At 35.8% G+C, this 7,517-nt stretch overlaps 1 long non-coding RNA gene across 1 annotated transcript; it reads left to right on the plus strand.

Annotated features, from left to right (window-relative positions):
- The first annotated feature begins 871 nt into the window (after positions 1–871).
- Positions 872–7,267, plus strand: LOC110352598 (uncharacterized). Its single transcript, XR_003492787.3, has 3 exons — positions 872–1,003; positions 1,816–2,001; positions 5,614–7,267. It is a non-coding gene; the product is annotated as an uncharacterized lncRNA (long non-coding RNA).
- The last annotated feature ends 250 nt before the right edge of the window (positions 7,268–7,517 follow it).

Here is a 7,517-nt window from a genome sequence, read left to right on the forward strand (position 1 = left end):
CAACACAGGGAAACAGATTTAAGTATAGCGAGATTAGAAAAATCTATTACCTATTACTAACAAACAAACAAGAAAACACCTTCTCAACATCCACCTTATCTCCCTGAGTGGTGCATGGGAATCTGCAGGATGCTGTCCTGACAAGTTCAGAAAGGGAAGTGTACTGGGTCTGGCTGGGATGTTAACTTTCCCTGCAGCAGCCCATACAGTGCTGTGCTCTGCCCTTGTAGCTGGAACAGCAGTGTTATCACACCAGTGCTGTGTCTGCTGCTGAGCAGTGCTGGCACAGCATCAGGACTCTCCCTAACCCTCCTAGGAGGTGGGCAAAAAGTGAGAAGAGAAACATCACCAGGACAGCTGACCTAAACCAACCAAAGGGCTATTCCATACCATGTGGTGTCACACTCAGCAATAAAAGGTGGAAACAGGAAGAAGAGGGGAGGGGTGGGCTCTCGTTGTGAAAATGTTGGTCCTCCTACTGAACACCGGCTACATGTGTTGAGGCCCTGCTTCAAGGACGTGATCAATCATTGCTCATTTGTGGGAAGTAGAGAGTAATTTCTTTCCTCTGCACTTCCACATAGCTTTAATTTATTTTATTTGTTTGTTTTCCTCCTTTTTTTTTTTCCTTTCCCCCTCCCTTTTCCCCTTTCCTTTTTTTTTTTGCCTTTATTTAAATTGTTTAGTTCATAATACTCTTTCTTTAATTATTATTATTATTATTTCCCGTTGATTAAATTATCCTTATCTCAACCCCTGAGTTGTTCTTTCCTTTACCTCTTTCCCTCCTCATCTAAGGAGGGGGAGTGAGAGGGCGGTTGTGGTGTTTAGCTGCCCAGCAAGGTAAAACCACCACAGGAAGTCAGTTTGTTCCTCCTGCCCTCCTTCTGTGCTGACCCGGGGGACTGCAGGGTGGTTCTCACCCTGTTTGTCTATGTTTGGTCTATGGAAGAAGTAATTTGTATTTGCTGTTGCTCAGCAGTGTGTCACTCTCCAGCATGGGGTAGGGTTAAGGATTAAGAACTGATGTCATCTTTGTGGTACCTAGCTTGCTGTGGAGGGCTGCAAATTTCCAGCTTTTCTGGGGTGGCAATTTCTGTCTTTTGAAAGGTCATCCAGTGTTATCCTCAAGGAGCTCAGAGCTTCAGGAGAAAGGCTGTTTGCTTAGTCAGGAAGCAGCCAGACTTGGCTGCTCCATAGGGAACAGTGAGCTATGAGCTGAGGGCAACCTGTGGGAATGAGATAACAGTGTCCTCACCAGCAAAGGGTGAAATCCCTTGGCAGGTATAGCCAAAGAAATGTCCTTCATGGGAGATATACTATCTGTTTGTGTGGAACTTAAGTCAGGGTTGCTGTAAAAGCATCTGGTATGTCTCTGGGTAAACTTCACATTTCTTTTCTCACATTAACAGCATCTATATCTTAGTTAAAAGATGAAGTCATAATTTCAGTCCTGTTGTGAGGAGCTGCTGAAGCTATGTATGTGTATAGACATGATTCTTTTTTGGAAGATGATGACCAGTAGTGTTTTACTAAGCATACAGAAACATGTAAAAATGCCTTATATATTGGGGAAAAAAAAAAAAAAAAGAACAATAAAGTTTTCCCTATTCATCAGAAAAATATCTCTATTTAATTTCCCCATTTTAATTTATTAAGGTAAAGACAGTGTTATTTAACCACTGAAATATTTATGTTGTTTTTCAGGAAGTTTCTGGCGATGTTCATATCAAGTTGCTTATAGGATTCTGATTCTGCAGCAGTAAAGACTTGTGGCAGAGTAGGTAAAATATCATATTTCTTTTTCAATAACAGGACTCTAGCAGGATTGCTCCACACAGATGTGTGTGATTTATACCAACTGCCTGGCTTGGCTCCAGAGGAGTCTAGGCATGTGAGAACTGAAAGGAGCTCAGATTATGCCATTTGCCATGTTCAGCATCCAGCTGAGTCTGCAAAAGAGCAAATCATCACTAACTGCAGGAGTCAGACTCTGTGAGGGTAAGATCGGTGCGGGGTAAGATCTATGGTACTACTGTTTCAATGCTACCTTTAAGGCTCTTCTGTATCACTTTCCCCACTCTCTGATATACACACAGGTTTCTAAGCCTACCCATTCTGATCAAGGATTTTAAATTTCTCCGTGAAAATATTCAATACTGATAAAAATGTTCACAATACAAGCTAAGCAATTTTACTTATAACTTTCAGATCCGGACTACACAATATTAACTGCTGATTCATTTTATGTAGAAGTAAGCTAAACCATTTACTGGAAATGACTGCTTGTGGAATTGGTTTTAATAGTCATTTAAATATAAGAAAATAGCAGTAACGTGAGATTCATTAATGAAAAGTGTTCTATTTTTACATGGAGCTCTAAACATTTTTGCTCATCTTTCTTAATAATGTACTTCTGTGCTAGCCTTTTGCCCTTTAATATATTGCCCTCTTCCAATTTCCAGGCATTTTAGTATTCTGTTTGCAAGTTCTGCATTATTTAGGCAAATTAGGCAGTTGAGTTTCTTGCCTTCTGAGGCTCTCATTTGTTACTGCTCTGGTTGTTGGTTCACTAAGCAGAATCTGGAAAAGAGCAGAGTTATACATGCAGTAGGAATTTAAAGACTTTTAGCAGATCGTGTTCAAATTACATTCAGTAATTATCAAATAGCAGTGAAAAAAGAGCCATTTGTTTGTTTTGTTTCTTGATTTTTTTTTGTAGGTAATTTGAAATTAACAAAAAAATATAACTTAAAAAGAATTGGGAACTACTAAAATTTTTGATCTTCAGGCAAAGATCCTGTGTTCAGGAGCTACTCAGAATCTTAGATGACCAAGCTGTTCTGTGAATCCATATATAATGAAAGTACACACGCAAGTTTTTATTGTAATGATTTGATTGATATATGTAGATTTTTTTTTTTTCCCCCAGTTTGTGAAATCCTACAAGATCTTTGATACATCAATGTCTGATACATCAATACAATTTTTTTGAGTTGTAGCCAGGGATTTAACTCCTCCATCAAAAACATTATATTACATTTTTCATTTCCACTTTTAAAACCTAATCCTTCTGGTGTGCATGGTGTGTGGTTGCCAGAACATGTGGAAGCACTTTACAGAAAAAAAAATGACATACTGTGCTCTCTGCATGTTCTCTCTTTTTCATATCTCCTCTTGCTCCCATCCTCTCTTATAAGTAGCTAAACTTCACTGGCAGTGTCTGAGATAGGGTAGATTTGAAGAAACTGCGGACAGAGATGCAATACTGCTGCAGTATGGAGGGGAGGTATGGTGGGTAGTGGCAGAAGAGTGGTAGACAGTATCTGGCCTTTAAAAAGCTGCCTCCACTTTTTTTCTTTTTTTCTTTTTTTCCCCTCTCTCTTAGCAGTCTCATGGATTCTACATTTTTCTATCTTTATGAATATCATATCTCACAGGCCCAAAGAGAAGCATTTGGGAAAGCATTAGGCATTTGGAAAGTTTGGACAGCTTGTAAAATGAAGGGTTAGAGATTAAAATATATAATGCAGGTATACATCAACAATAGAAATTCAAAAAAACCTTAATTTTCATATTTGCAAGAATGTAGATGTAAGGATTTTCAAAAGTACTAGAATCTCAATATTAGGTACCTGATTTCAAACACTTCACAGGAACTGGTATTTAAAGAGTGCATATTCTGTTGTGAAGTCAAGTTTAAACAAAGTGTTAACTTGATTCCTTTATGTGTTGAATGGACAGACGTCCATGGAGGCACTAGCTCAAGAAGTTATCTGGTCTGTGTTCTGTACTTTTATAAAATAAAAAGTACTCTGTTTTTGTAAAATGGCTTCTATCTATTAATTTCTTTTGCTGCTTGAAAGACTGATGGCAAGTCCTCATTTCCATATATTTGTTGGATTGCCTGTGTGTAATGAAACACTGTTTTGATGAATTTGGTACAAGAGATAACGTGTGTTGAGGATATTCAAGACCTCATTGAGTCCCAAAGGATTTTAGCAGTCTTGTACACAGAAAAGGTTTCTTATTATAGGAGTCCACTTCCATGTCCAGGACAATCTTCCTTACATCCACAAGAATATCCTCTAGAGGATAAGCATAGACAGTGTGCTCAGTGGTCCAAAAAATGTCTCAGATTTTCTGCTGGACGTTTAGTGACTATCTGTGTTTCATTTATATGCTTTACATAACTAAAAGACCTGAAGATGTTCATAGAAAAATGGATAGAGTATCAACATTTTGTTGTGTTGAAAGACATGAAATAAAGTAATCCTTTCTTTTCAATTGGCTATATATGAGTGAGTCAGTGGAAGGAAAGAAGGAAAGATGGAAGGAAGGAAAGTCATCATAATAGTAAACTTATATATATATGTGAATCTATTTGAGAATTAATATCATGAAATACCAGTGAATATGTTAAGATCGTTTTGCTGTCCTAAATATTATAATAATAAGACAATTAATTTTGGTAGGTGAATTTATCTAGTTGCTGCAGCAATAAGTTATAAATAATAGAACACAGATTTGACATTCATGTATGAATTTATACTGATTTTGTGTCACTGGAAATTGTACCAAATATATGATTAGGTGCCTTTTAAATTCCTTTTGGAATCTTATATTTACTGAGAGCCCAGAAAATCTATGTGGTATTAACATGCTGATTCAATCTGATGTTGTTGCACAGTCTTGTGTAAGTCAGCTGAGGAAAAAAAAAAAAAGCTATTGATATTCAGCAGGCACCTCTGTAAAGCAATTTACACAAGTAAATACCATTGCTAGCCTCTATGGCCAAGGTCTTTCTGTCCAAAAACTAATACAAAATGAAACAATGTTTCTTTAGATGGAATGAAAATTTTAAGAAGGGAAATGTTCACCACTTAAAAGGTTGCTTAGGACAAAATAAATCAAAATGACAACATTATTTATGGTTTAATTCACAGAAAAGCAAAATGTACTAATGAATTAAAATAACAGCTTTTGGTATTGACAGATACAGAACATCTAGTGGCTTGTTCATCTATTTCCTGTAAAAGCCAAATGAAAACTCACATAGATTTTAGTAAGTAATATGCTGAGTGCTATAATGTACTCTAAAAGGTGAAGTTTATATAATTCGTATGTATTTTATATAGATTTTATATTAGTTTAAGAACATTAATGATGTAACAGACACCATTGGATGAAATGCAATAAGCATGAGTTTTAAACACCAAAGAATAGCATTAGAGTGCACCATTGGCTTCTATATAAGTGCATCATTCTCCTATAGAGTGCATCATTGGCTCCTATTTAGATAAATACATATTGGGAGTGATCACAGTCCAGAAATTAAAGAGAAACAAGGATTGGGTTGAGCTGAATATTATTGATGGGTCTGCAAGTCGTTCATCTTTATCTTTAGATTTTTGTATTTTATAGAGGTCCTAGGGCCTCTATTTTTCAAGTAGTTCAAATAGGAACAAGTCATGATTAGCTTTGGTAGAATATCTCTTTGAACTCAGGGTGAGTATGTTACATATTTTATTTTTGTTTTGTTTTATTTTAATTTTTGGACCTCAGTTAAATAGGCAACAGAAAATAATTTACCTTTTACATGTATCATTTCAGTATCTAGTCACAAAAACAGGAGTGTAAGAAGAAGTGGAAATGAAAGGAACAAGATGAAATGAGAAAAAGGAGAGGAAATGAGTGGAGCAAGAGCAAGAGATGCAGAACTGCTTCTACTTACAGCATGGCAAGAGAATGATGCTTCAAAGAACTCATGAGATTATGGCCTGTGGTTCAAGCCTTTAATTTAAGATTCCATCTTTTACAGCTTTAACACAGTTTTTTTTACAGTTTTAACACAACAACATCTGTCTTATAAATGATGTAACTGGCAATTACAACTGCTGTGGTTGTCTAGATGTTCTGCAGAACATACTTCTGAAGGCTGCAGCAATTACTTCTGCGAATGATTAATTAGGAAAATAAACTCATATTTTGTAAACTCTTACAGTGTGTAAGAAATAGGTCAACAGAAGGTGATGAATGTGTAGAGCCTTTTTTCTCCTGTAGTGACTATTAATGCTTTAGTGATCACTGTTAATTTACAGAGATCATCAAGCTTTTAGACAGTTAAAAATTATTTCAAAGTATTTTGTGCAGTTGTATGCTTACCAGAAAGAATAATTACTTTTGAATTCTTTTATCATGTCAGCCTTTAGACTAGGTCGGAAAACTGCTTGAGGGGATGCCTTGGTGTACAATGGGTTGAGAACTGTTCTTTTTCAACTAGAAGGCCATCATTCCCTTGATGCTTTACTATCTGTATCTGTCTGCTCACAGCTTTGTATATAGTGTTTTCAGCAGTGCTGTCTATCTATCCATGATACAAACTGGTAGTATCGGTCATTTCTGTTATCTTATCACATGCTGTGGATAAAATTAGCTAACTATAATAAAATAACTAGTTAGTGCAGACCACACAGATAGTATGACAGAATGGAACAGCAGCTGGGTGAGATGCTGGTATGAAAAATACCAGTCAGATCATTTTTATGAAAACAATTGCAACTTTCTGGAGGAAAAAAAAAAAGTAAAACAATATTACTTTTGAATGTAAAATGATATTGTTTTGTTTTTCAAATGTTATTTTTATTACTATTATTTTTTTTAGTGGAAAGATATACACTCCTTGGAGATAACAATCTTATCATATACATGTCACATAGAAGGAAACCTAATGAAAGGACACAACATTCCATACTTTTATTGGTACACTGTGGACAACATTGGACATAGGAATTATTATCATTATTTTTTCTTTATGACAGAACAGGAGAGAAAGATACTGTCTTCTAAAATTTCCTTGAAGATGAGGTGGTTAGTAAGTTTGAAAAACTTGCCACTCTAATTTTGGCTCTGGGTTCTTCAGTTAGATACTTGGTCTGCCTTGGGGTTCTCTGAATCTTACCTGAATTTGAACAGAGGACCTGTGACTTGCCTATCCAGAGAGAGAATGCAACTAAGGGAATGTTGGTTGTTGCAGCAGCATTTTAAAGATCCTAAAACTCAGTTGGTGAATACCACTTCAGCAGCAAGATGAATCTTGTGATTTTAGCCTGGTGTGCTGTTTGGTAACTCAATCTGTGCTTAAACCACTGTTTATGTCCAGTGCAGGCAGAATTACATAGCAATGATAGTGTCACATAGACTGTTTTCACATTAAATAAAGTATATAAATTTACGTATATAAATAATAAAAGAAACTACTCTGCAAGGAATTTCTGAGATGCTTTTTTTTTTTTTTTTTTGAGGTTTTACTGGTTTTTAGAGGTTTTAGTGACAGATGTGGCAAATGCTAGGTGAATAAGTGCAAAATAATTTATGGGTCTTTATACTGTTTCTAATGAAATGACATTTTGTTAATGGCTAACAGTCAACATTTTTTTTTGAATATTTTCACAGAAATTCTCATAACTAATTGCTATGAAGCTCCTAATAATAAACAAAAACAACAGAACTTTGGC

The sequence above is a fragment of the Anas platyrhynchos genome, chromosome Z, assembly GCF_047663525.1.
Source record: "Anas platyrhynchos isolate ZD024472 breed Pekin duck chromosome Z, IASCAAS_PekinDuck_T2T, whole genome shotgun sequence".
NCBI classification, from domain to species: domain Eukaryota; kingdom Metazoa; phylum Chordata; class Aves; order Anseriformes; family Anatidae; genus Anas; species Anas platyrhynchos.